The sequence below is a fragment of the Pleurodeles waltl genome, chromosome 4_2 (genome assembly GCF_031143425.1).
Source record: "Pleurodeles waltl isolate 20211129_DDA chromosome 4_2, aPleWal1.hap1.20221129, whole genome shotgun sequence".
NCBI classification, from domain to species: domain Eukaryota; kingdom Metazoa; phylum Chordata; class Amphibia; order Caudata; family Salamandridae; genus Pleurodeles; species Pleurodeles waltl.
The window spans coordinates 8,555,612-8,575,981 of record NC_090443.1 but is presented as its reverse complement, the minus strand read 5'-3'; the positions used below and the strand labels follow the sequence as shown (position 1 = coordinate 8,575,981).

Below are 20,370 nucleotides of genomic sequence, written 5' to 3'. Positions count from 1 at the left end.
CAGAAAAATGTCAGAAACCTCACTATTTATCCAGCTGCAGGGCAAATAGCAGAGATTATGTACTAATTGAACAGTGACCCGATAAATAGTGCGAAGGATATCTTTAGCTAGACATGAACAAAAAGAGGTGATTCAAGGTAATGGCAGAGTGGTGGCCATCCTGTAATGAGAGTGAACAAAAGTGTGTGAAGCATCTGAAAATAAGGGCATACACACATGTAGAAAAGTGTGTTCAAAATTAAGTGCTTGAATTAGGCTAAATTGTTGGCAGATAAAAACAGTGAAATCAATGTGGAGTACAGACATTTATTGTGGTGTAAAATTAAAGTATATATAGAAATCAAAGCTGCTTCAGGTGTTTCAGGTTATGGCAAAACGATATTCAGTGCTGTAGCTTGGGAGTGTTTGTAACAATATGAATGAGTATGCTTTTAATGCATGTTATTTCATGAGAATACATTGTTTTTTAATGTTCATGATCCTCCTAATTATTTTTAACATTTCCTGTTTCACGTGGAAGGCCTTGTGTTTGTTTCAGGATTACATGGTGTGGCACACCTAAAAAAATTTTTTTAGTCCGTAGAAAATTCTACAATTTCGAGTATCAACTTTTAATACAAGTTCAAAAAGTCCATTTAATGCTTTACATATTCGCTCCTCATAGGTATAAACATATCTCCAAAATGGTACAATTCAAGCCGGTACAATTCAAGCCAACACGTGTTTCGTCTTGGGAACACTTCAAATCGATCCCAAACGACTTCTTCAGGGCTAAAATTGTAAATGAAATTAATTAAGTTAGAAATCAAAATCCTACAACCTAGTCCTCAGAGTTAACAAAGAAAGTGTTAGTGGACATTCTAACTTGAGTCCCAAACAAATTGACCGAAGTGTTAAACCGTATAGTATCATTATCTCTAATCGTGTCCCTAAATCAAAAGGAAAAAGGAAAAAGAGAAAAGAAGAAAAAAAAAAAAAAAAAAAAGAAAAACGATGTGAAACAAGTGCCCAGATAATCCCCAATGGATTATCAATGTGTAAGAAGTTCGAGAGGCGATTATAAATAGTCTACAAAACAACATCTAACCTGTACTAGAACCAACTTCCAACAATCCATGAAGGAAAACACCACTGTGTAAATTATCGTGCAGTAGCCTACAAAAAATCATACCTCTTAATTTTTCCAAAAGGTTGACCCAACTTCAACCATCATCACGCACCATCCACGAAAAATCACACAAAAAGTAAGTGATAATTATCTGAAACAAGAATATTAATGCCAATTACACTTCCTAAATCAGAAATGCTCAAATAAAATTAAGTCAACAAGGTTCGCAATACAGTTACCTCTCATCACAGGATTTCTATAGTCCAATGTACGATTATGAACCATCCATGTTGATAATTAGTCCAAGAATCAATAAATATCCAATACAGTAACCTTTATTGCGCCTCCAGATCTAGCAAACAGATAAACAAAATCAATAGCAAGTGAATAACAATTTCATGAAAATAGTCTGTATACCATGTTACAGGGGAACGTAGTTCAATTGTTCAATCTAGTGCGATCTCAGGAAGTCCCAAAAACAATTTACTAATACCATTACGTTTAACTAGGGGCACCCTCAACCATCAAATATCAATCAAAATTGAACGCACGTGGACACTATTCAAATGCCGAAAAACACCCCCACATCAGGGTCTTTTAACAAACAACAAAAACATAATCCCGTTCAAGAATCCACAACCCGATACTCACCGTATTAACAATATGAGCAGGAATGAGCTCCAAAAGCTGCTACGTGAAAAACGGAGAGGCGAGTACGCTAGTCTTCGGCTGAGTGATATTGTAAGACCGACAGGAAACGCGAGTACGCGATTATTCCAGCTAGCGTCTGGAACCCGGAAGTCCAAATAAACACAAAATCAGTAACATAGAAAACGGACTACCCGGCAAAAACGAAGGCATCATCATAAAACTAAACAAAAGACTCACATTAATACTAAATGCAAAATATCTTCATAATGCCTCAGAAGAAAACCCCAATTTTAATGATCTAGACTGCTTATTTAAACTCACGACTTGAACAAGATTGATATAAACACTAGCATTCAAATTAGATGATAATCCAAGATGCCCCTACAAATACTGAAAGCAATCGAATCATCCTATTAAATGGATAACCTCACCAACTCTAATATATCAATTCAAGGGGCATAATTACCCAAATTGAATAATCGCAGGTTTAGAATAGAGATTTTTAGAGATAAAAAGATTTTTATATAAAATATGTGTGTTAATTTGGTGATGGAGCCCGATCGAATAGTCCCCGTTAAATAAACAGGAAATGAATTGAACCCCCGACGACTTCGTTGAAAGATTTTGATTAGTAACTGAAACAATGCAAATCTGTTAACAACAGAGAGAATAAAAAACAAAAAACACAAATGTATAACATACAGCACATTCAATTGACACATAGAATAACACATGACAACAATATTGATTAAATGATCAATAACATCAATGCCTAGGTAACCCATTTCTTTGATTATTCTACAAGGAAGAATTCCAACTCCCTATCAGTATTAAGACCAAACTCAACAGCCTTTAATCTCATAATCCAGAGTGCCTCTCTTTGTCGCAGGGCTAGTTCCCTATTTCCACCCCTCGGGTCTTTGGGGATGTGTTCCAACCCAAAGAATTCAAAACTCTTATGATTGGTCTGTGAGTCACAAATCATTATGTGTGTCACTAATGGATATCTCATATCCAAATTCTTTAGCGCTCTCATGTGTTCACCAATTCTAATTTTAAGTGCACGAATTGTGCTGCCTACATAAATTTTCTGGCATTTACAACGTATAATGTAAACAACAAAGGTGGTGTTACAGTTAATCATTGAGCAAATCTTAATTTGTGTTTTGCCATCCGAAAATTCTTTCACCTTGTGACAGGCCCAGCGGCATACTCCGCAACATCCACACCTGAAAAAACCGACCATTTTAGTGGAAAGCCATGTCGTCTTAGGAGAATTAGCAGTAAAACTGGGACTCAATATGCTTTTTAGATTACGACCCCTCCGAAATGTTACTGATAATCTTTCAGGCAAAATATCCTTCAGTGATTCATCCTGGGATAATGACGGCCAATGTTTATTCATACATTTTTGTAAAATTAATGAAACATCATTATAGTCAGTAATAAATCGGGTTATATTAGATTGATTAGTCCTCTTAATGTTGCTGATCTTTTTTAATATGTCATCTCTCTTTAAGCTTTTAGCTCTATGATGGGCCTTCTTAACCAATTTATGCGAGTAACCTCGTGCTAGAAATCTTTCACCCATGTTATCTAACTCATGGAAAAATTCTTCATCTAAGCTGCAATTACGTCTAGCCCTCACAAATTCTGAGTAAGGGATGGATGCTACTTGATGCCTAGGGTGCGCGCTGTCTGCATGAAGTATGGAATTGCAAGCTGTGGTTTTGCGAAATAGTCTGCTCTGAATTTTGCCATCAGCAATGAAAATTTCAATGTCTAGAAATTCAATGCTTGTAAAACTATATTGATGTGTGAATTTCACGTTCATGTTATTAGAATTTAAAAATTCACCAAATTCCAAAAAGTTCTCTTCACCACCCGTCCAGATCAAAAAACAATCATCAATATATCTTCCCCAGAATAATATATAGGTTTGCCATTGGCTTGCATCAGGGCCCCAAATCCATTTGTGCTCGAACCACCCCATAAACAAATTTGCATATGAGGGGGAGAATTTGGAACCCATGGCCACACCTTGCTTTTGTCGGAACCAATCGTTATTAAATAAGAAAAAATTATTGGTCAATATCAGGTTCATCATTTCAATTAACATATCAGTATGCTCCCAATAACTCGCTGATCTTTTGTGTAGAAAGAAACGGACAGCTTCTTGTCCAAGTTCATGATTGATACATGTGTATAATGAAACTACATCCAATGTTACCAACATCATATCATTGTCCCACTCCACATCATTCAGGATGCTCAGAATATGCGTGGTATCTTTAATAAAAGATGGTAGATTACATACTAGTGGTTGCAAAAAGCAATCTACATATTCCGAAAGCTTCTCCGTAGGACCTGAAATACCTGAGACAATAGGTCTGCCTTGTGTTTGTTTCAGGCTAATTTTTAAGGGGGAGTGTGCTTGGTTAGTATTTCATACCTTGCGTTAGAGCAGCATCCGATAAGTAGCAGCAAACGTGGAGTGCAGAGAGCCAGGTGTTATCTGGGGGCACAGAGGGAGTGCACTTACATAAGACAGTTACTTCTGGGGCCTACTTCTATCTTGCCTAGCCCTAGCCTAGGGCTCAGACAAACATATCCAGCTACTTGCCAATGATAGTGCTTCATTACAGGAGTACCGACGAGATGGTTAAAAATTGAGTCAAGGTGCGTTATTGCTCCAGAGCATGCAGGTCGACATGTTTCAACCATAAGAAGGCCCAGAATGGGTCCCGGGCTTTCATCAGGATTTGGACCCTTGACAATTGTGCCCATTCATCCATGCAGCATAGATCCATCATTCGTAGTTGTCATGCCATAAGAGCCGTAGTATTCTCACGTTTTGCGAATCTAAAAGATTTAGCCCAACAAACATAAAAGAACAATAAAAAACGCATGCAGCTAAAATGTTGTTGGTCATCTTTCTACATGTACATGTTCCAGTGCTACTACAAAGCATACGGGAAGGAGTACACAATACACTTGTGGCAAAACTGTATTGTGCGCAGTGTCAGAGGCAATCTCCTGACATTCATCTGAGTCTTACACTGTATTAAGGGAGGAAAATAAAGAGCAGCATTGTGTCGTCTGGAATCTATGCCATGTGCTATAAGAATGGTGCACCGCTGCCTGGTGTTCGGCTTCCACGCAAGAGGAGGCATTTTCACCATTGATGCAGAAGCCCTGATCCATCCAGGAAGGCCTCAACAGCTGAACACCCACTGGAAATCTGGCCAAGGGGCAGCAACAGCTGATATTTATCCCTCATTTGTGTCCAGTCTGGAAGTATGCAACTCCTGAAAAAGAGCTTCCACCAGGCAAGTCTGCCGCGCTAATTTCTGCCTAGCAGCCTGAGGTCTTGCATCATCAAAGTCGACAAAGCTGAGAAATTATTATACAAAGCTCAATTAAAGAGCTATCATAAACACAGTACGTTTACAAAAGTGGAGTACGGGGCAGAAGTGGATTCTCAACTGAATCAAAAACAAGGAGGGAGGTATTCCTGTTATATAGGAACATGACTTGTACTTTAGCTGAAGGCAATAAAAGTAAATATTCCCATGATTTATGTGAAAAATTGGCTTCTTTCACAACAAGATTGCTTACTTGGTCAACAAATTTCCCCAAACATCTGCCAGCATTTCCCCCTTACAAATCATACCTATTGAACATTTTTGTTCTCACTAGTTACAGAATCTCAGGTCCCTAATATATTTATTGCTACAACCTTTTGTCACTTCTGGATATTTGTTCTGTGCAGCAATCAATTGGGTCAGCCCGACTATCCTACCTAGTCTGACTGCTCTGTGCAATTCATTCCTTACGTCGGGGCCTGTACCTAAAAAAATGGAAGAATGCCATAGTCTCACCACTACTAAAGAAACCCTAACTCGACTGCAATATTATGGCTAACTTCATCCCATCTCACTTCTCCCCATTTGCCACGCTGACTGATACAGTGGTTAATAAACAACTAACCGAATATGTAAGGGAATATTGTACAAGGTCCTTGTATCGCTGGTGCATCACTTTTTTGACGCGCCGGTGGCACATAGTGCAGACCCATATCTAGGAAGGCACTCAAAGCCACTTCGCATAGCTTTTCATGACCTTGTAGATATGGTGCAAGGCAATGGAGTGCAAGTCTCTGCATTGCCTTATACTGCATCAGAGGGGCTTTCCATGGTTGTTGCAGTGGGTTTTCCCACACAACACCCATAGGTTTGGACGCATTCCCAGATTTACAAGGCAACGTAAACCTGGGAATATGACAGGGCAGGCACAATGAGGAGAAATACCTTTATTTATCCTTGTTATTTCCTCATTCTATGTGTGATGCATTTTGCAGCACACATAGACAGAGGGAAACACCTCCATGGATGGTTTTTGTGCAGAAAAACAATCTTGCATGCAACACAGGCACCCTTGCATCATGGTGAAAGGGTGCCTTTATTAGGACAAGTCATCAAATTTTGCACCAGCGCAAGCAGAAAGGACAGAAATGCACTGTATCTTGTAAATACGGTGCATGTCTGCCCTTTCAAATTGGCATAGAGCAGTACCACAGAAATACATGCGCCGCTGCCCGACGACAATTCGTTTTAACTAAGTCCCTAAGAGTCCTATCATCTTCAACACATGGCACCATAAGGCTTCCATAAGGTCTCTATTGAGACTGATCTGGGTAAAGTCAGCTGTGTCATAGATGTAGGCAAAGTGGCAGCCCTGTTTTTGTTAGATCTTTCCACAGCCTTTGACAGTACTCCATCCAATTCATGAGGCTGGCGGCAGCCGGGTTATCAGGAAAGACCATGAGTGGTTCTCCTCCCTTGTGCAGGGGACTCAAACGTTTGCCATATCTAACTACAGATTCTTCTCTAAGGCCAGTACTACTCTTTTCACTCTCTACATAATATGTCTGGGTGCCTGCCTGATTGAGTATTTTGGTATGCGTTTTCATACCTACACAGATGACACACACTTAATTGTAAGATTGGATGAAAACCCATTTGCTACAGCTTGAAATCTCAGGAACTGCCTTCATAAAGTGCCACATAGGATGAATGTGAACTCCTTATTCTTGAAGAGCAATAACACTGAAATAGTTGTTTTTTGGTCCAGGAGCCAGCTGAACACAGAACAGGCGGCCCAAGACGTCAGGAGCTTTGCACTCGCTTGCTCGAAATCTAGGAGTTATTGTTAATGCAGACCTGTCTTTTAAGGAGCATATGATTATTTGTTCCATAAGGGGCTGTCTGGTGAGTATTATTAGAAAAATAATCACTTTTCTTCCTTCCTCCTCAAGAAAGATCTGATGCAAGCTCACATTTTATCCAGTAAGAACTATTGCAGTTCTTTATTGGTGTGACTACCTACATACCTATTATAAGGAGCAGAGCTGCTTCAAAGCTCTGCAGCACACTTGATCCTGGACTAAAAAGGACATAATTCATCTCAAATTAACTTACTAAACTCCATTGACTCCTAGTAATAAAAGATGCCACTTCAAAGCAGTGTTTATGTGTCACAAAACAATATATAACTCTGGCTAGGACACCAACATGGCTTCCTTGTTTACATGGTATCGGCTTTCATGTCCAATAACATTTAAGCACACCTTCCTGATAAACATTCCCCAATTCAGAAAAGCAGGATTAGGCAGCCCTTTGTTGCCATGTTTACTGCCAAAACATGGAGTTCTCTGCTGTTTCCCCTATGTTCTCAATCCCGTTTGAGTATTTTTAGAAAACAGCACAAAACCCTTTTTTTTCCGAACACAATCTAGATTTTAGAGACATTATTTGACCAACGTTTTGTGCTATTCCCCCTTCTCCCTCCCTCCTTGTTCATTAGGACACTTTTTTTCTGAGGTAGCTGTTGGACTTTACAAAAAACACCACATGAGCCACATCATCACTGTGCTGGTAAAATGGGGCCTAAACATGAGAAGAATGAACATCCGAATGTGCTGAGGCAAATTTGCCCTGACTTTGCCTGTGAGAACTTAGGGCCAGATGTAGGTAGGTTCCGATTTGCGACTTGCAAATTGCGAGTCAGAGCGACTCGCAATTTGCGTAGGAAGGTGTCCCTGACACCATCTGCGACTCGCAAGTGGGTCGCAAAGGCCCACCTCATGTATATTCATGAGGTGGGACGCAATTTGCGACCCCCTTGAGACTCGCGGCACTCACAGGGATGGTGGCCTACTGGAGACAGCAGACCACCATGTCTGTGACTCCTTTTAATTAAAGCAGGTTTCTTTTTGTAATGCAGCCCGTTTTCCTTAAAGGAAAACGAGATGCATTACAAAACTAAAAAATGAAACATGTTCGTTTCATTTTTTCAGAGAAGGCAATGGTCCCTAGGACCACTGCCTGCCCTGGAAACATGTTTTTATTGCCATTCACAAAGGGGAAGGGGGGCCCATGGGGACCCCTTCCCTTTTGCAAATGGGTTAGCACCCATTTGAAATGGGTGCTAACTGCAATTGTTTTGCGACCACGTTTGCGGTCACAAAACAATACAACATCGAGCTGCGACTCGCAATTAGGAAGGGAACACCCCTTCCTAATTGTGACTCGCAATCCCGTTTTGCGATTCGGTAACCATGCCAAAGTTCTCCTCCAAATATTCAAGCTGAGTCTGCACATATATGGGGTCATTATGACCCCGGCAGTGAGTGTTAATGTGGCGGTATGACCGCCAACAGGCTAGCAGTACATTATGAGATTGGCGGGTTGGCTGCAGCCAACCCGCCACTTCTCCATTCATACTGCCATGGTGGTATGAGCCGCCGGGCTGGAGATATGTATCTCCGGCCCTATGAGCCTGCCTACAGCCATGGTTTTCATGGCATTATCAATGCCACAAAAACCATGGCGGTAAGCCCTACCAGTGACAGGGAATTCCTTCCCTGTCACTGGTAGGCGGCTCCCCCACTCCCCCAGCTCTCGCCTGATACCCCCCACCCCTTCATCTAAACACCCCCCTCCCCTCTGATCCTCACACACATCCCCACCCCCTCTGATCCTCACACACACACACCCTCCGATCCTCAGACACACCCCTCCCCCCCCGTACATGCACACACCCGCAGACACGCACCACACATACACCCTATCACTCACACTGGCATACACGCATTCATACACGCATACATACAGACATGCTCACACACATTCTTACAACGATCACACTGACATACAGACACGTGCTCACTTCACCATTCTTACAAGCATTCACTCACACGCATACAACCACGTAAACACAACACACACAGATGCATTCACACACTCACTCACATATTCATGCACACACTCAGCCACACACACACAACACTGCCCACCCTCCCACCCCCCTGCCCTGTCGGAAGGCCGACTTACCTTTGTCGAGGAGGTCTTCCGTCAGGGAATAGGAAGGGGTGCTGATATTGTCAGCAGCGCCCCGCCAGCAGAACACCTTCAGAGCGTATGAATTGTCATAATACGGCTATCAGCGTTCAACTGGTGTGGCGGTGCTGGTGGTAGCAGCGCCAGCTTACCACCGTCCACCACCATGAATGCAGCCGGATTTTCGCCCTTATTGTGGCGGAAGTCCGGCAGTGCTCATAATATGGCGGATGGATGACAGCCGTGGTGGCAGTATTTTGGCAGCCGTCACTGCGGCGGTAGGCGGTTTTTCCCGCCGATGTCAAAATGAGCACCGTAGTCTAAAACTTGCACAACAGTTATTTTAGTAACCAATACTGTTCATAAACCCCAGACTACAAACCCACAACTACCAAGAAGATGGTGCATGTATGAAAATAAAATTATTTCTCTTAAAACGTTCTGCTTCAATTCATGCTTAAGCTTTACCACAAGTTTGCAGTGAAATTATTGCAGCACATTTCTGACCCTCATGCATGACACCAAATGCTTCTTAGATAGGCCACACAATATTGAGCATACAGAACAAACAGGGCTGTTATTTATCTCACGACCCATAAGTGTTTGGGATCTTTTCAGAGGCAAGAAGCACTATACGAATCTTGGAATACAAAGAAGTACATTCCTGGAGAAGTGTTTCTTCCTTTTGTCATCTAAACTTTATTTGGGATCTGAAGCTAAGAATCACTGGTCTGACTAGTATGAACTGGTCACAGCTGCTTTGTTGATTTCAGGCTAGACATTCCTCTCCATCTGTGGTCACCTCCTTGAAGACCAATAGTGACATAGGATGCTGGGGATAAGTGAGTTTCACTAGAGCAGGAGAAAGTCTAATGTAGAAAAGGGAATATATTGCCAGCTTTCGCTTCATCCACCAACTAAAACTGATCTCTGGGAAGTGGGCTTAGGAAGCTGTATGTGCAGGCTAGCATGGCCACCATGGACGTAGAGAGGCTACTACAAGAAGGCTACCAACTTGTGAAGCACAAACCCGGGCTTAAATGTATCCTAGCATTGATCTAGTACAAGAAAAACACACATAATGAGCTTCTAGCATAACAAAGGCAAGGGACCACAGTATTAGGCCCTGGAAAGCCAATAGCCAATCTTCCCAAAGGGGTTAAAAACCTTCTGCCATGCAATGTTAATCAGCTGCTACGAAGACCTGTCACTGTATAGCCTGGGTTTAAGGGCATGTAGCCAATCTCCCTAAGAATTGTACAGTTTGGTGTCCTCTAGTCATCAGAACCCTGATAAACAGAAAAGCAAAAGGATGATTGCCATGCTGAGAACGTGCATACTTGTTCAGTTCATATGGAGGGGAAGAGAGAATTAGCCAAAATAACTGACACGGTAGGATGGTAAAGAATTTCCAAGCCATGCAGAGGACTTTCCTCCGATTAATTTAGTTAAATGTTTCTGATTTTGTGAGTGCAATGAAGTAATCAATGGTCTAATCACACTCCTTTACTCAGTTTGCCTTAACCTTTCATGATGATGATATACCTGAAAACATTTCAAATGTTTCTATAATATCCATTACATTCTTTGTTAATCTCACAAGTACAACAACACCCGGTGGAAGATTTTTTTTATTGTCGATCGATGGAAACAGAAAGTGACCGGTTGAAAAACTCCATGTCACTTTTTTACATGTAGAAAACATTGGGAGATCCTTAAACTCAATGACTGCCCATCTAAGTGGTTGTACTTATTGACAGTGGCCCAAGTACTGCCTGTTTTGAAATCAGTACTACACTGTTTGTTAAGACTTATAAAGTATTTAACAAGAGAATAATCAATATCCCCAAGTTTGGAACATCAACTGTGTCAACGGGTCTAGAAAGGCAATATATAGAGACTGCCTTTTAGGAATCAATATAAAAAATCAGATTATGTTGGATATATCCTTGATCCACTATCTCTGACACTTCTTTTTAAAGGAATTAGACTCCAATGACAAAATCATTGCTAACCCTCTAGTCAGTTATTTATATTTAAAATGTACTTGCTGAACATAGGTATGAAGGTATCTGAAAAAACACAGAGGGCCTGATTCAAAAAGGTAACTTACACGTTTGAGCAAGTTTACACTTTGGAGTAAGTTCACTTCTTTCACTATTCACAAACTCTGAATGTAAATTTACTACAACAATCTTAAGTTAGCTGTATCCACTTCCAGAGTAATGCAATTGGCTTACTCTTGTGTGAGTGGGTGAAGTTACTCCCTAAACCCCTCTTACAGATCACTGACACAAAATTGTGTTAAACAATATCGTTGACAAAAATATTGTGTCAAAAATATAATTTGCCACAATATCGTGATTCTATACTTATAATGGTGAGTTTAAAAATAACGGAAAAAATATAGTTGACACTAATATCGTCCAAAAATAGAGAAAAATATCATTTTTGTAGTATATATAGAGTTTAAAGTAGTAAACGTTAAATATTTTAATTTATAATTTTAATATAATGTGATCTGAATATATTCCACTAGTAGGTAATACTATTTATAAATATATACTTATCGAAACAAGGCCCTTTCAGGGTTAGAGTGACATATAAATTATGCAGAAAATAAGAGGGAACTCTGGGAGGTTCCCAAATTTAGGTGGAGAGCAGCTCCAGTAAGAAGCATCCTGCACACCAGCGACACTCTAGATTTGCTCATCTCAAATATCTGCTTATCTAGCAAACATTTTAAGCATAGGATCAGCACAGTGCTATCCACGCCGATCTAGATAGGGACAAAGGGCCTCATTATGACATTGGCGGCAAATGCCACCTACCACCACAGCGATGGCTGCCAACATACCGTTGCCGTGGCTTCCCACTGTCCATCGAATTATGACCGTAGCCGGAATTCCTCCAGAAGGCTGGCAGAATTCCAGCTACAGTCATGGGGGTGGACGGCAGTAAGGTGGCGCTGCTGCCAGCAGCAGCGCCACAACAGCAAAACACCGCCTACGGTATCATGTCCCATGATACGGCCTGACGGTGTTTTGCTGGCGGATGGTGCTGCTGGCAGCAATGCCACGTACCGTCTCCTGCCAGAGGATCCCCTGCAAACAGGTAAGCTGGGTTCTCCGACAGGAGAGGGGGTGGGGGTGTTGTGTGTGGGTGTGTGTGTGACTGTGTTTGAATGCGTGTGTAATGCTTGTGTGCATGAGTGTGTGTGTGTGTACGTGCATGTTGTGTCATGCGGTTGCGTGTGTGCCTCGATCTATGTTCGTGAGTGTTGTTGTGATTATGTATGAATGTATGCATGCGTGGGTGAATGTGTGTATGCGTGTGTTTATAGGTGTGCATGTATGCATGTGTATGTGTGTATATGTGGGGGGGTCAGGAGGGGGAGTGGAAGGGTGGGGGAGGTCTCTGGGGAGGGGATGGGGAGACCCCTATCAGTGCCAGGGAAGGAATTCCTTGGCACTGATAGTGCCTACCGCCATGGTTTCTGTGGCTGTACAGAAACCACGGCGGTGGGCGGGTTCAAAATGCCATGGGCGGCCTAGATGACAACAGCCGGCCCAGCCCGGCTGTCGTTACCGCTGTGGCGGTCGGTGTGTTAACTTGGCGGTTTGGCTTTTGCCCAACCACCAATGTCATAATAGTGGAGGTATGTAATGCCAGCCTGTTGGCGGTAATACCTCCACTAATGCACAGACCGCTGGGGTCCTAATGACCCCCAAAATCTTTTGCCATTTGTACAGCAAAATCTTTAAGCATAGGATTGACACAGTGTCATCCTCGCTGAGCTGTAAAATGACAAAAGCCATTTACCACTCCAGTCACAGTATTACAGCTCTGGACTGGTCAACTACCATCCAAGCTAACCTGGAACGAGTAAAGCAACCCCTGACACGTGTTTGCTCTCATTAAAGCTCTTCAGAGGGGTTTAGCTTTGTCCAGACACAATGGAGAACCTAGTATAAGTCAAAACAAGGCCCTTTCAGGGTTAGAGTGACGCCTACATTATGCAAAAAACAAGAGAGAACTCTGGGAAGTTCCCAAATTTAGGTGGAGAGCAGCTCCGGTAAGGAGCATCCTGCAACACCAGCGACACTATAGATTTGCTCACCTCAAATATCTGTTTATCTAGCAAAGTTTTTAAGATTCCCAGAGTTCTCTCTTGTTTTTTGCAAACTATATATTTATATAGACACATACACATGTGTTTATATAAGTATCTATCTATATATATATATATATATATATATATATACACAGAAAGTGTAACATAATGAATACAAATATTGATTTTACATTATATTATTTTTTAATGTATTACTTTGAAAACAAATATAATTAATAAAAATAGTTATTTTACACTATGGGCCTCCTTACGAGTTTGGCGGTCTTTTGGCAAGAGCGTCGCGGGGGCGGCCACCAAAAGACCGCCATGTTGGCGGCAATCTGACAGCTGTATTAAGAGTCACACAGTGAAATCTGCCAAAAAACAGCTACATTTCTGAAACTGCCAGGACACTGGAGGATGGAAAAGAGGCGGTCCCACCACCAGCACTGCCAGCCCGACAAAAATTCTCCCATCAGATTACGATCCACAAATCACAACAGCGGTTCTACCATGGCTAAAAACCATTGGCGGTGCGAACCGCGCGGTCACAACTCTCACTTCAGTCCGAACGCCACATTGGAAAGTTTGAAAACCTAGCAACTGATACACATCCACACATGTGACACACCTACTCACTTACTATATAACACACCCCAACACAACTCACAATCCTTTGCAATCAAAATGCCACACACAACCACAGACAACCAAAATCCCAGAGAGTTAAAAATAGCAAGAATAAGTACCCATTTACACTTCACTAAGCACAAGACACACCTGTACAACATACAAAATACACACATTACTACCAGATACAATCCATAACACCCGTCACCCACTCACATCACAGCACGTATACCTCACCATTTACCTAACTCTACACCCATTCACCTTGAACACACCCACACCATGTCATCACAAAAACACCCATGTTTTACTGATGAGGAGTTGAGGGTCATAGTGGATGAAATTGTAAGGGTTGAGCCACACATGTCTGGAGCACAGGTCCAACAAACATCTATTGCCAGGAAAATGGAGTTGTGGCAAAGGATAGTCGACAGGGTAAATTCTGTAGGTTATCCATGCACAAGGGAGGACATCAGGAAGAGGTGGAACAACCTTAGGGGGAAGTTACGGTCCATGGCATCCAGGCACCAGCTAGCGGTACTGATGATTGGCTGTGGGTCCCCACCTCGTCCCCCTTTGTTCACATCTTGAGAGGAGAAGGTTTTGAACATCCTGCATCCTGAGGGCCTGACAGGAATACCTGGGGGAAAGGAGTCTGGTAGGTACCAACAACATTCATGCCACACAATTGTCTTGTCCTGCATGCTCCCCCGCCACTTATACCCACCCCAATTTACACACCACCCACTACAACTATTTCCAAGTCACCTAATGCCCCTCCCTGGCATGTCACATGTCTACTAAACTCAGCTTGCCCCACAGCCCTTGGAAATGGCATTTTAAGTACTGGCCAATAATAGTACTACAAAAGATATTACTTGTCATGCATGTTAACCCAATATCCTATCTAGCCCATCCTGATTGTTCTAGTGTGGAACAGTACATGGCAATGGCAGGAATGCAATGGCTCACTCACACTAACATCCCAAGCAAAACACAGCTATAGCTGAGTGCCCATCTATAATGGCCATAGAATAAAGATCCCAAGCTAGAAATATACTCACCTGGTTTGGAAAGTCAGATGGCTGAGTGGATGCACATGTAGTACATCCAGATTCAGGTCAATGTCCATTGTAAACTCATATACCTTGTTCGTAGAAGGACATTAAAGTGCATTGCCCAGCTTTTATTTGTGCCATCTATCATGCCAAACAGTTTACTAGGTAACAGAAGTGAACAGCCATGTCAATAATCAGACAATACAGTATAAGATGGCATCAGAGGTACAATTACTACCAACATAGTTTACCAGCATAAAACATGGTGTGTGGAATTGAAGTTACAGAGTTTCATATTGTACTATGTTACATTGTACAGCAGCTGTCATTGTCATTTCTGGGGGTCATGTTAAGGCACTGTCTGCATCTTACACAACTGCTACAATACCCCCATTTTAACCTGAACTCTGTGTTTCACCTCCTCCACAGGTAACCTTAACATTGTCACCATGGAGAGGATACCAGAGACTGTCATTGCCCCTCTGGATGAAGGCCCCAGTGAGAACAGCACCCCTGGATGTCTGGACACTGACAAAGAACCTGGCCCATCTGGGACACCTGGTCAGTCAACAACTGTCAGCCTCACCCTGCCCACATCAACTCCTCCCAGCCCTGTTGCAACTACATGACAGGCAACCATTTGTCCCCCAACTGCAGCCCCAAAGACTGTTTCTGCCATTGTGTGCCCCACAGTACAGGTACCCGAATCTCACCTTGCCACCACTGACAACAATGGACCTGCCACCACTGGGAGTGGGCACATTGTGCCAGGGGCACAGGCATTTGGGGGCAGGGCTTTGGGAAGGGATGCTGTGGGCCAGACGATGGGATCTCAAAAGTACACCACTGACCAGGAAACCATCTCCCAAGTCTTGGGAGCCTACCAAAGTTCCCAAGGCATGATGGGCCAAGTCATCACCATTTTGGGGGAAATCCAAAAGCTGCAGCGGGTCAACCACCAGGAAGTCATGCAGCAGTGGCAGGCACAAAATGGCCACTTGGGTTCCATTGCAGAGGTGCTGCGAGACATGAATACCAAACTGAGTAGGTTTTGTACCCAATACCGGGCCTCTTCCAATAGCAATGATAATCAGACCCTTCTACATATGTGGCTGCTAGTGGAATGGAGGCCCTGCCAGAGGAAGGACATGCCTCAGACACTCCATCCTCTGTAGCTGAAGAACCCCCTGCAAATGTGGACGTCCACTCAGACATCCAGCAGGAGCAGATGCCAAGACCAAACCACTGCCAGGAAGTAAAACTCTCCTGAAGTGGTCCCCCTTGTGTGCCACAGATACACCCTTTTGAGTGCTCTGTAACCAATCTCCATTTTCCTCTTGTGGAAGGACACTGGACTTGTGTTCCCAAATGGTGTAAAAGCTACCCTGATGATTTCATTCAAAATGACTAAACCCATCACTATTGTTTTGTGTGTGTTTTACGTTAATAGTCACATATGTTGTTTGTATTTCCACAATAAATCTCACTTAAACAAGGTCCTGTGGAAGGCTCATTTATCATCCATGTACAATAGTTATGCATGTCAACACTAGTTTGATCATGTCCCTCGGTATTGTACACCCATTGTTATGGATCTCATACGTGGACTCCATCAGCAGGAGACTCATTACAATAAGAATGTAACAGGACAGATTCCAAAAAAGTAGTAAACTACAACTACACACAATCAGTGATAGATATGCTAACATCACAAAGAGCATGACTGAGATTAGCATCAGGATGTCTGCTAAGGTGTAGCACAATTCTAAACTACACAATACAGATGTTAGAGTCATGTAACTCTACCAACATGGCAGGAGGCACACAGATTGGTTCTTTGTATCACCTGCTAAAGCCTTACCACATACCAATACCATAACTTGCAAATATACATATCCCATTGTACAGACAGAGATCAGTACTGATCTACCCAGTCCTGGAACCTTTTACTTACATTGGTCACATACCTCTAACCTTGTCACTCACCTATTTCAGTCCACAGTGCAATGCACATTGGTCTGTAAAGTAGGAACGCACTGAGAGCTAGGTTCAAGGTAAATGACATCATACAGCTGTTACCATGGTGACGGGAGAGGCTATGGTCCCAAATTTACACATAAGCCTGACACATATTCAGACACAAATGACAGCATTTGACAACCTCCTGTACCCTACAGTTGAACTTGATGTGAAAACACTTTTCCACCCCGTGTCCTGACAGTCTAACAATGTTAGTCATACTCAACATAATCAGGACTTATAGTACCTGGTATCAGCCATGTCCATCTCTCATGTCTGTCTGCAATTGCCATCTACTTTTCACACTGTCTGTCGTTTACCAAGGTTGATGAGCCAAACAGGATCTAGGCAAATCTGTGATTATAAAAGAAGAGGGATGGGACATAGAGGAATACACTCCTCAAAACAGAGAAGTAATTTCCACAAGTGTAACTTTACATGTGCTATAATAATACATGATACTGAAGACCACTCTGGTTTGTACACAATACATATTTTCAGTTTGCATACACAACTAACTCATAGGCATTAGCGCTATCTACAACCCCACAGATGATGCAAGAAATGAGGTGACATGGTACCCATCTACTTCAGGTTGCAAATTTGAACCACAACATTACGTCTACTTCACATACCTTTTAGTCAGTTGAAGTACTGATTAATGAGATCTGCCCTAGAGTCTCTTCATCTTCCTATGGCTTCACTTGGCAAATCTGCATTTCCACCCACAGGTTCTGCTGGCTCCCCTGATCTGGTATAACATGTATTGTCATCTCAGGGCAAGATTGTGGGGCATGCAGCAGGCAATTACTATTTGACATACCTTGTTGGGTAAGTAGAGGAGGGTTCCTCCTGATGTGTCCAAGCACCTAAATCTTGCCTTCAGGAGCCCAAAAGTCCGCTCAACAACACACTTTGTCCTCCCGTGGACCTCATTGTAGTGGACTTCCCGTGGTGTGGTTGGGTACTTCACTGCTGTCAACAACCAAGGACGCTTTGGATAGCCATTGTTACCTGTGAACAAATTGGTAGAATAACAGACACATATATAAGTGGGACATGCAACATTGAGATGGCAGGAGACATACATTGCAAACACACGTTTCAATTGTAACTTACTAACCAGCCAGACCCTCTCTGTGTGGAGTCGTGTCATCAACAGAAGGATACTGCTGTTCTGCATGATGAAGGAATCATGGACTGGTCCTGGATACTTATCACTGACTTGTGAAATGTACTGGTCTGCCAGACACACCCCTTAGCACTTATGGAATGGTGGTTTTTCCTGTTCCTTTATACCTGTTCATTGGCACTGGGGGGAACCAAGGCTACATGGGTGACATCTATGACTCTAACCACATGTAGAATGTGTCCCATAGCATAAAACACTGCCTTCACATAGGCCAAATCCGCACGATGGGGAAACCTGATGTAGCTGTCCAGGTGTTTCAACAATGCACACAGTACATCCCTCAAAACCATCCTGGGGTATAGTTTATGATGCAGATTAATAAACTCTTCCATACATGAAATGTGCTTAAAATGGCAGCCGCCTGACCTACTGTGCTAGACATATGGAAGTGACCTAAGTGTGCCGGCGGAAGTCGTCATGGCGGTAGGCCGTCACAACTGCAGTGGAAATTGCCATTGGAAGATATTGCTACCTTTGGCAGACTTGGGCCAATGGCGATGTCCGCTGGCAGTGGCGATTATGTATGTGGCGGTCATGACCGTCATCCTCTGCAGTATTGCTCACTTGACTCCTGACACTGCTGTCAACAAGACCTCCACTACCTGAGCTGCTGTATACTGCCTCTGGGAGCTATCATGCCACTTCCTGCAGTTGACAGGGCCCCAGCCGTCACCCCTGGGTAAGCTTATGGAGGAGGTTCTACCCCTGTATGAACAGCTATATGGTGCACCAGAGGAGCTGGTGAGTCCAGTGCAATATCAATGTTTGATAGGTGTGGTGTATGATGGTGTACCTGAAATGTTAAGTAGTGTAGCTGTTGATGCATGCAGATGATAACGTGTAAATGAGTGTGAGTTGAGAGGATGGGAATGTTTGTCTTCTTGCTGTCACTGAAGTGTACTGTCCACTACTACTGGCATGGTGCATGTGGACATGACTTTTTCCTTTTGTCTGTTTCATCCATGCAGGTCAATGCCCATCAGAAGAAGGGAATTTGGCGTGTCATCGCCAAGTAAGTGTAGACCCTGGGGTTCAACAGACGGCAGAGCACCCACTGTAGGAAGAGGTGGGACTACCTGAGACACTGGGCCCAGAAGACCGCAGAGACCCAGCTGGGGATGTCCTCCCAACAAGGGAGGGGTGCCTGTCAGACCTTGACCTACCCTACTGGGCCACATTGTGACGGTGGCCTACCCTGAGGTGGATGGGCGTTTGATGGCAGAATAGCAGTCACAAGGGGGGAAGTACTGACAGAACCCATGTACTTGCCCTTGAAGGTTTAGTGTATGATGTCTAACTATTGTCTAACTATTGCAGCTGTGATGATGTGGTAAGTGCTACAGGTATGGTGACTACTAGGAAGACATGGGGGCATATTTATAGTCCCCTAGCGCCACCTTGCGCCACATTAACGTCATAATTTTTTTACTGTAATGTGGCCCAACAAGGTTGAAATCCCTGCGTCCTACTTACAGAGTGGCGCAATGCATGCATTGCGCCACTCTGTAACCCTTTGCGCTACATTATGCCTGCACTAGGCATAATGTTTGCAAAGGGGGTATTCCCCTGTTAAAAAAATAGCGCAAGGAAATTTATGAGATTTCCTTACACCATTTTATATGGCACTTTTAATGCCTGCTCAGAGCAGGCGTTAAAAGGGGGCTTCTATTCTTTAGAATGAGCCCCTATGCTCTGCAGGAGTAGCATCAAGAGTTTGGCGCTACTCCTGCAAAATAAATCAATAGCGTCATGAATCTATTGCCCCCTACTCTGCGCCATGGTGTGTTGTATTTTAAATACGGCACACATATGGTGGCGGTAGGGGGCGATAAGGGTTGGTGCAGAGCCACTTTCCATAAATCTGCCCCTTGGTACTACAGTTGCCAACATACAAATACAGATGTGGTAATTGTATTCTGCATGAGAACATGTTAATCACCTTTGTTAACCAAATAGTATGACTGCATGTGGAGATGCACATGTGACTGTGTCATATGTGTGATTCTACTCAGCCATACATATTTGTACCCTGCTGTGTCATCCTCAGCACCTAGTGTTCCCAAATACATTTATCCAAATGGTAAGTTGTATAGCTCTTTGGTCTCTGACCACTCTTATTCCACTGGATCTAGCTCTATGTGCAACATTGGGTCTGACAGATTAGTAACAGGGCCAAGTAATCCTGTGTCCTGAAATAG

The 20,370-nt window shown here is 43.0% G+C and overlaps 1 long non-coding RNA gene across 1 annotated transcript in view; it reads right to left on the bottom strand.

The window, feature by feature from the left end:
* Nucleotides 1-636: 636 nt before the first annotated feature.
* LOC138294063 (uncharacterized) overlaps nucleotides 637-20,370 on the bottom strand; it is a 39,359-nt gene continuing 19,625 nt past the window's right edge. Inside the window, exon 3 of the long non-coding RNA XR_011203163.1 lies at nucleotides 637-771. This is a non-coding gene — a long non-coding RNA (uncharacterized lncRNA). The remainder of the gene's footprint in view (nucleotides 772-20,370) is intronic.